Below are 9,303 nucleotides of genomic sequence, written 5' to 3'. Positions count from 1 at the left end.
ACCCATGGTCCTGGGTTCAGTACCACTGTGTGGTGACTTAGCATGTGTCTTCTGCTGTAGCCTCAGACCAACCAAAGCCTTGTGAGTGGATTTCGTAGACAGAAAGTGAAAGAAATCAATCATATATATATGTATGTATATATGTAAATGTATGTGTGTGTCTTTGTCTTTGTGTTTCTCCTTCATCACTGCTTCACAACTGCTGTTCGTTTATTTACATCCCCATAACTTACTGGTTTGACAAGAAGAAAATGAAAGAATAAGTACCAGGCTTATCAGAACAAAAAAAAAAAAAGCTCTAGGCAGTGTCTCATATTTTTGCTTGCCCACTCAGTTGTATCTATCAATCTAACTTAGATATTAGACACAAATGAAGTAATATTTCTAAAATTTCATCTTCTTAGAAGTCAGAAAAACCTCTTCATGGGAACTTAACACCCACAATTTTATCATTTTATCTAAGCAAAGATGAATACAGTTGTATTCTTCAAAGCTGTAGGGTCACCCGAGCACAAAAGATGAGCGTTATTTGTAATTCAATGGTTCAACAGTGTAAGAGTGTGCTTTGAGATATATTTGCACTGTGATTTCTGCAATATGGTGCATAAATTGTCAAGTAAATGAGAGGCATTCTTGCCTCCACTGATTCAGTTGCAAAGTGTTGAGTAAAGTTATTTCATAGCAGACCTCCTTTGAATCTTTTTATTACCATTGGGTCACACATAGTCCACAGGTGGTAACACTGATTTCAAGGCATTCCCAGATGAATGACTGGTTATTCAAAGACGTTTATAGATTGTAAATTTATTCTGTTCAGTTACTGATTGGTATAGTGGTCAGTTGTAAACTCCAGAGGAGACACTTTCATTTCCCCTTAGCCTTCACGTCACACAGTTGTTAATGTCTATTTCAATTGGGTCACGCCCTTCCAATTGCTATAGATCCATAATGCATGTTACGGCTGTGCCTGTCACCTGTATGGTGAGGAATTCTACATTGGGGAGTAGTAACAACTAGGGTAGGGTAGCTGACTGCTTATTGTGATCATTCGTCTTTTGATTTCCTGTAGCTTTGCTCTCTTTTACAAACCCAGTGAACATACATATATTTCCTATTTCAAAGAAATTCGAACAATAGATATAAAAACACCCAAGTCAAAAAGATTCTCAGCAAAATATGAAGAAACTTTGTTAGAAATTGCCCTTTGTAACCCTCCAAAGTAAAGGATGAAATAAAATTCAACCTCTTCACCCCCCACCCCCCAATAATCTGAAAATGGAGAAAACTTTTGATCAACAAACAAACAAATTGAACCACATCAGTTGATTATTTTTTAATACAAAACATGGCATACCATTTCTTACAGCCATTTCCGTTTCTACTGTTAATCGGCGCTTATGAAAGGAATTATGAAAATAATATTCGTTATCTTCATAGGACATTCGATCTAGTATATGGAGCTTCACCAGAGTGAATACAAATGTGGGAAATAAAATGAATGACGGGAATGGGGAAAAGGAAAGGACAGGTCCTCGAGAAGATGCCAGAAGGCTCAATATATTAAAATCTTACCATCTTACAGTGTGGAGCTTGAAGTCAGGCAAAAAAAGTATATAAGTATAAAGATATATTTTTCGACGCGTAAATACTGATAGAACAGCATATATAGGATAAAATCCTTTTAGAGCAGAAAAATTTGTCATGCTGACAAATTTTTCTGGGACAGGGAGTATGTGATTGCATGTTGGGCATTTGCAATGAAGCAGTGGTTAGATGGTTGAATAGGTACAGTGATGGACATTGTTTGGTAGAGGTTAGGCTTTGGGATGAAAGAAACATCAAGGGGTGTTTGCAGTATGTGTGTCAGTGTGGAATGCAAAGTGATGAATCAAGTTGGTGTACAGAGTTGAGAACAGTGAAGAATTTGGTTTCTACATTAACAGCATCAGTGTTAGATGAGTGGGAAAGCCATGAGATATGAGTGTTGAAGTCACTGAAAACATTGACTTTGGAGAAGGAAGAGATGAAATACATGTTCTCAATAAAAGAGGGGATGTGAGCAAAGAGTTGCTGGTGGTTTGAAGAGTTTGGAGAGCTGTAGTGGAAGTAGATGTATTTGAGGAATAAAAGAGAGAGTGGGGGGAGAGAAAGAGGGGGGACTTTAAACTGGAGAAACTGTAAGTCATTATTGCCTAGTGAAAGAGATAGCACAAGTAGCGTTTATATACATGCGAATGCCACCTTTTGGAGTGAAATTTAAATAGAGAGTGAATCCTGGATAGCTGAGATGGGTTGTAGATAGAAATTAGTTTCCATGTAACTAAGAGGTGATATCTAGTGAGATCTTGGTTGAAAAGAAGTCCTCAAATGTTGGAAAATGGGAGGTTTGAATCTTATTTTTGGCATTGAGGGATGTATAGAGAGTGATGGTGCCTAGAAAGTTCATGAAGTCCCAGAGGTAACGGCCTGGTCTGAATGCTTGCAACAGAGTGAATTCTGCTAAAGACACTCAAGAGCTAGATAGTGGTGTTAAACATGACGACGTGGTGTACCTGTGAACTTCTATGCCAAATAGAAGAGGGCTAAATTGGGATGAACAATAGAAGAAAAAGCAAAAGAAAAAGAGAACTGTAAAATATTGTTGTTGTTGTTATTAGTATTGGTAGTAGTAGTAGTAGAAGAAGGGAGGATGAGGAGAAGAAGGGAAGATGGAAGAGGGGACGGAGGATGAAAAAAGCAAGAGTTGGAGGAATGGAGTAAGAGGAAGAGAAGCAGGGGAGGAGGAAGAGAGGAGTAACTGTGGTAGCAGTGCAAATTGGGATCAATCCACAACTTCAACATTAATAAAAAGGAGAAAATGTTACTTAGAAAAACATAACAGAAATAGTTGGTAGGCTTTTATAGATATCATGGCATACTTTGAACTATATTAACTAATGTGTCCTTTTTTTAAAAGATGCTGAGTGCTATGTTTGCGGTTGAACGTAAAGGTTCCATAGCATTCTGTTGAGAGTTACTTCCCCTCATTAACCATGACTTCTCGGTGAAAAATAGTTATACACTTTATTAATTAAAAATTAAAATTCAGAGTAACTTCCCATTACCCTGTCTCCTTGAAAATTTCCAACTTCTGTTGAAGGATGCAAAGAAATTTACTATCTGTCCTGATCGAGCAGATCATCGCATCTTTTATTCAAGCATAGGTTATCTAGGATTACATTATCGAACTTTTTTTTTTTAAAGATGGCAAGGTACAATTTGAAGGATAATTTGTTGGCTGTATTTTTAGCGTGTCGAGCTACTACTTATCATCTTCAGAAAATTCCTGATTGAGAAAAGATGCATACGACTAACAGGAATTTAAAAGTCAGCAACGAAATTGAGAACTGTAAACTGTTCCTAGTGAATTAATATACTAGTAACAACATTTCACATTCGTTAGAAGTGAATCGATGAAGAGAATGAGGTAGGTTTGAGTCGAAGAGTTAATTGTACTCAGATAATAAAGTACAAAAGCAGAAGTCTTTAGGATAAGCTCTACGTGGTTATTTCATCTGCTAAAAATAACAGGTCGATCTACCGCAAATCATATCATACAGTCTTAAAAATGTGTGTGTATGTGTTAATGGGGTGGCGTGAAATGTATTAGGTAAAACTAGTAACTGGAACAAAATAGTAATATCTGATTTCTTGTTATTCTTTCCCAACCTGTTTGAAAGCATTACATTGCAAGTACTGCATTGTCATGTTGTACTGTTGCATCATATTTAGGAGTAAAAATTGGTCAGCATAGTTGCTGTTGAAGTTGAGAGAGTTTGAAACATAGTCGGTGATAGGTACATTTTTTTTCTGGGAAATTTTTTCTCAAATTTAACCCGATTGTAATTGAAGTTGCTAATAAAATATCTAGATATTTTTTTGTGTCTAATAATCAATATTCTTTTCTCTGTTGGGTTCCAAATAAATTCTACCCCCACTGTCACTAATGTCCAATTTGATAATTTTCAAGTTTCAAAAAAATGATATCTAAAATGGAGAAAAATATGTAATGACTAATTTCAATAATTCCTTCTTTTTAAATGCATGGTATGTAAATATATCAGGAAGAAAGGCCACTCCAGCAGATTGTGAAGAAGTTATAAAGAATATTTTATGCTGAGTTTTTAGATTTAGTCAAGTTTCATTAATTTCATATGTGCATTTTTCTATGAACCTTTTCCATTTGACCTCGATATTTAAAATTTTTGTTGCTTTTCTGATGTCTAAGGATGGGTATTGATGTGTATGAGTTTAAAAGAAATTTTTTTATTCAAATGTAATTCAAGAGAATTGAAAAGGTAATTCATCTTACTCATTTTTCCCAGCAAAATTTGTTTTACATTCTCAAAAAGAACAGAGACAATTTTCTGAAATAGTGTTCTGAATATGTTATGTTGTTTTTAATGTATTTAGAAGAAGGTCATTTGTTTAGCTGATATAGTTTTTGTAAGGTAGTGGACATTTATAAAAAATATTTTTTCTTAAAGTTAAAAATGCAGTAAATATTACTCATTGTGCCCCGCACCGAGTATAGTCATCAGACGGTCACAGTTGGAACATTTTGATTATGGGTCTCAATCAGAGCTGATCTAGAGTTACACAACAATTAAAACATTTACAGAAGATACCATCAATGAACAAACTGTCAATAAAAATGCTTGTCTTGGCATAGTATATGAATAAGACATTTAACCAGAAGGTTTTCAATAGTATATCTATCTATCTATCTATCTTTTTTCAGGGGTGATGAAATGAGTACCACTGAGGTTGATGTAATTGACTTATCCCTTCCACCCAAATTTCAGGCCTTGTGCCTTTAGTAGAAAGGATTATCATTATTAAGGTGGCAAGGTGGCAGAACCTATAGAACATCAGAACAGAAGTGCCTTATAGTCGTTGTTCCAGCCTTTTACGTTCTGAGTTCCAAGCTTGCTGAGGCCAGCTTTGCTTTCATACTTTCAGAGTAAGTAAAATAAAGCATCAGTGAAGGACTTGGGGGGGGGGGGGTCAATGGTATTGTGTAACTGCCTCTCTTTAAAATTTCTGGCTGTGTGCCTAAATCAGAAACAATTATTAAAAAGTAGAATGTTAGATGAAATATCTCAGGATTAGAGACTTGTCTTCAGTTTCAATGATGCTAAATAATATAATCTGGATATGGTGACAATTTATTGCAGGTAATTTTCTCATAAGTGGAATCAATTCAACACATTGAATTATACCACCCTATAGTACTTACTTATAATAAAAGAAACTTTGCTTTTCAGAATTAAATTTCTTGGCTATGGATATAGCCTTGGCACATACATAGCATAAAATTGAGAATGTATCAAAGCAAATAGGAAAAAGAAATCATTGGTGTAGCGTTGTGAGGTGCATCTCAGTTGTAGCCTTTTGAAAAACAATATCCCAGAGGCAATGGCAAGGTATAAATTGATTTCATGACTAGCTGTTCCTTATTCATGCATCTGTTACAATGACAAGCTATAGACCATTGATCTGTAGCAAGACTCTTAGCTAGCTGCCCATCATATCCCTGGTACTACTAAAGCAGCACGGTCCCGAACGCGCGTCCGCGCTAGCTAGTCGTGAGTGGTTGACCCTAACCCTAAACACGTATTCATTTGAACACGCGGGTTAGGGTTGACCACTCACAACTAGCTAGTGCGACTGCGCGTTCGGGACCGTGCTGCTTTGGTAGTACCCATATCCCTATCATAAAAGCAATGACAAGCTATAAACCATTCATCTCAAGGTTAGTTGTTCATCATCTCTAGGTCTCGATAAGTAATGACAAGATATAAATTACTGATCTCAATGCTGGTTGCTCAATACTTTGTTGACTTCAATATCAGTTGAGGAAAGAATTTGTAGGTTTAGGTGGGATAAGATATTATTTAAAAATTGCTTTCTCCATCACTAGAAATTTTGGGGCTAAGAACAATAAAATTTAGTCATCTCTTTAGGCTAATCTAACTTAAACGTTTTTAAGTACAATCTCATGTAGGTGGAAGTCTAGAGATTAAGAACATTAAACAGCTAAAATATGTACACGTGTAATAAAAATGAATGATAGTCAATTATTGTTTAGCTAATGTAAAAAAAATAGTCATCAATTTTTAGTACATATATGAATACACTTTTGTTGTTTAATTAAAGATACTATCAAATAATAATTATAATGCTTACACAGTCTGGACAAAACCTCATCTCTGGACTATGTTAATGAGAGGAAGATCATCGTGGAATTTCTGAATGATATAGGGTAGAGCACCAGGTTGTAAAACGAACTTTAAATAAACATCAACACTTAATGAGGTTTTTAATATTGTATTTGTTTAAATTTTGCAAATATATGGTATGATGTTCTTTTTATTATGCACATTTTTGTGTTTGTGGTTACGATTAATGTAATTTTTTTTACATCTCAGAGAAGTGTTCATAAACTACAAACAATACAAAGAAAAATTGATTTAAAAATTGCTTGTTTATTTTTTTTTTGTCTTGTGATTGTTTCGTCAGAGTTTTTTTTTTGTAATGCTTATCGTATTCAAAACTGACTATAGGTGTCTTATGTCCACAAAAATATAAATTTTGAACAAAAATAACAGAAGATGCAGAATTTGTTGATAAAAAAATATACTAATTAAAGAATTACTAAATTTCCAGAGTAGAAGAAGTAAGTTGTACTATTTTGGCATTTCTGTGAAGCGAAATGTGCTAGAGACCATCTCAAAGTCATTGGTTGCTTTGGGATAGCAACAATACAATAATACTTTATTGTATATACATATATATAAATTCAAATTTATATATAGCAGATATATAAGTGTGGGACATTCATCGGTAAGCAGTGTGTCAGTCTTATGAACATGGTATCGAGGGAAAATAGAGTGCGGAACAATAAAAAAGGAAAAAAAGCTGGTGAAGATTGGGAATATTTGAGAATTAGTAGCAATAATATAGTATCAATAGAAGTTATGCACCACTCCAATGTCCTCCTACATACTTATATTCCAATGGTAGTTGTAATAGTGGTAGCTATAGCATTCTCTCGACATCCGCTCCTAGTCCATTATAGTAAAATTGCTTTATAAAGCACCCAATGAAACAGAATTATTACATAAAACGTACCAATGAAAACCATTTATTAGCTCTCTCTCTATATCTGAGGTCTAGCCGAAGTAAATAGTGTTTCAAACGTAAATTATGACGTCACGGTAACTTGTGTAACAACAACATTATATCACATGTAGAAATTTGTTTTTAACAATTTGATATAGTACTGAAATCTTTACAGGTTTGTATTGTCATTATTGTTTATATAAAGGCAGTGTGATGTAGTACTATAACATGGAATATATATTGATTAAAAAACAAACAAACAATAATTCTTGTGATACTCGATCACTTTTGGCATCAATTATATAATCTGTAAGTGTGCCATCCAGATGAACGATTAGTTAATTTTGGTACATATAAATTAATATTTTAGTTGTGTTGTAAGTTTTACTTTTTCATATTTTTTTTAATAACTGATATCGAAATTATTAATATATTTCATTAAAATCATCTTTGTATATTCTGTGCTGGATAAAATAATGTCGAATTGCATGTGTCCTTCCTCCCATATTCGATTGTTTAAATCAAATGATTGTTGTTATTTTGTTTGTGTTCATATATAGTCTGGGTTCAAATTCTGTCGAAATTAACTTAGCAATTAATCCCTTCGGGGCCGTTAACATGAATAATCAATCGAGTACTGGGTTTGATTTAATCGACTATATTCTCCTATTAAATTTGAGACCGCGTGTCTATAATTAGAAATAAATATTTACTTATTTTATTATTACTTTTGATTGATTATAAATAAAAATAGCAGCTGAGACAAAGTTATAGATGGGTAGATAGAGACAGATGCAGAGAAAAGCAGAAAAAAGTCAGGATGATGAATAAAAGCGCGCGAGAAAGGGTAAGAGTAAGCGAGAGGAAGATGTAGAAAACACGAGGAAGAAGAAATAATATTTGAATAGAAAATTTAAAGTCAGTGGTAATTAACAAATAATTTCTAACGAGCGTCGATAAGAGTTCAAACAGATCAAAATAAAAATAGTTCTACACTCATCAGTGAAAGTAGAATTATGTAACAGTGAAAGTAAGAGAAAATGTATTAGTACAGAACACATGGAATAGGTCACCTGAAGGTGCATAATAGAGACTATACTTTTATTGAAGACAGAGGCAATAGGTGATGGGAAAGAGGGAAACGAGAAGAAAAAAAATTATAATGAAATCGGAAGCAAACTAGCGACTGATAACGGGTAGTTAACATGCCGTGAATATTCGATTATAAAGAATATTTAGCGTCGACTTTTATCTTAATTTTACCAATCAGTGCGCGCGTATTGGCCTTCCTCCCACTACTATGCTGTGGGCGTTGGCGGCGGTGGAAGGCAAGGCGCATTGCCGACTCTCTCCTGCACCTTTAACAACTACTATATACAGTAGACGATCACATTACCAGTTTATATTACTATTTATATATTTTTTAACCACACTTCTTGGATTGCCAAAGATCTGTTGTCACCACACCATTTGTTTTATAACATGCAAGTCGGCTGACGTTGCGGTAATTTCAATATTCTATTCGTCTATACCTGCGCAAGTTTATATATTTGAAATGTTGCATGTATTTTACTTTTCTTAAGAAAAAAAAAATCAGTTACTGTTTATCATCAATATTCTTATGTTTTTTTTTTGTTTTCCCTTAGTGTACGGGTGGTCTATATTTTATTATTTTTGCCTGCAATTTCAATTTTGTGATAATTTTAATTGCATTATTTGCGTTATTAATTAGTGACTAAACATTATAATACCGTTATAGTAAAATAACATCCACTTAATTCATCGATTATCCTTTTTTTCTTATCTTCACTACCTTGATTGATATGATTTCGAAAATTATATCAATCAATAGTGGTGATACGAATTACTCTCACACACACACACATTATATAAGATATTTCCATCATCGCATATATACACAGACAAAACAAAGCACAATATGCCAGTGTCCTTCTCTTTGCGATTGTTTTTAATTTCTTTTCGGCAAATAGTTGGTATATCGTTGAATTTGTCAGTGAAATTTTTTGGAACTTATAACTATTGAGTATCAGAACTTCCATAGAATACAGCAATAAAGCCATCATACTCACATCCATCCATACATCCACCCCTCTTTCTTTCTCTCTCTCTCTCTCTCTC

The 9,303-nt window shown here is 34.0% G+C and overlaps 1 protein-coding gene across 2 annotated transcripts in view; it reads left to right on the top strand.

Annotated features, from left to right (window-relative positions):
- The first annotated feature begins 7,190 nt into the window (after nucleotides 1-7,190).
- LOC106871486 (phosphorylase b kinase gamma catalytic chain, skeletal muscle/heart isoform) overlaps nucleotides 7,191-9,303 on the top strand; it is an 83,985-nt gene continuing 81,872 nt past the window's right edge. The window contains exon 1 of one of the 2 annotated variants that reach the window (XM_014917967.2): nucleotides 7,191-7,339. The gene's annotated coding sequence lies outside the window, so the exon portion shown is untranslated. Of the gene's footprint in view, nucleotides 7,340-8,455; nucleotides 8,669-9,303 lie in introns of those variants that run through there. The other variant, XM_014917966.2, reaches the window with a different exon arrangement.

The sequence above is a fragment of the Octopus bimaculoides genome, chromosome 6 (genome assembly GCF_001194135.2).
Source record: "Octopus bimaculoides isolate UCB-OBI-ISO-001 chromosome 6, ASM119413v2, whole genome shotgun sequence".
Taxonomy (NCBI): Eukaryota; Metazoa; Mollusca; class Cephalopoda; order Octopoda; family Octopodidae; genus Octopus; species Octopus bimaculoides.
Note: the sequence above shows the minus strand (reverse complement) of the source record. Positions and strands in the feature narration are given on the sequence as shown.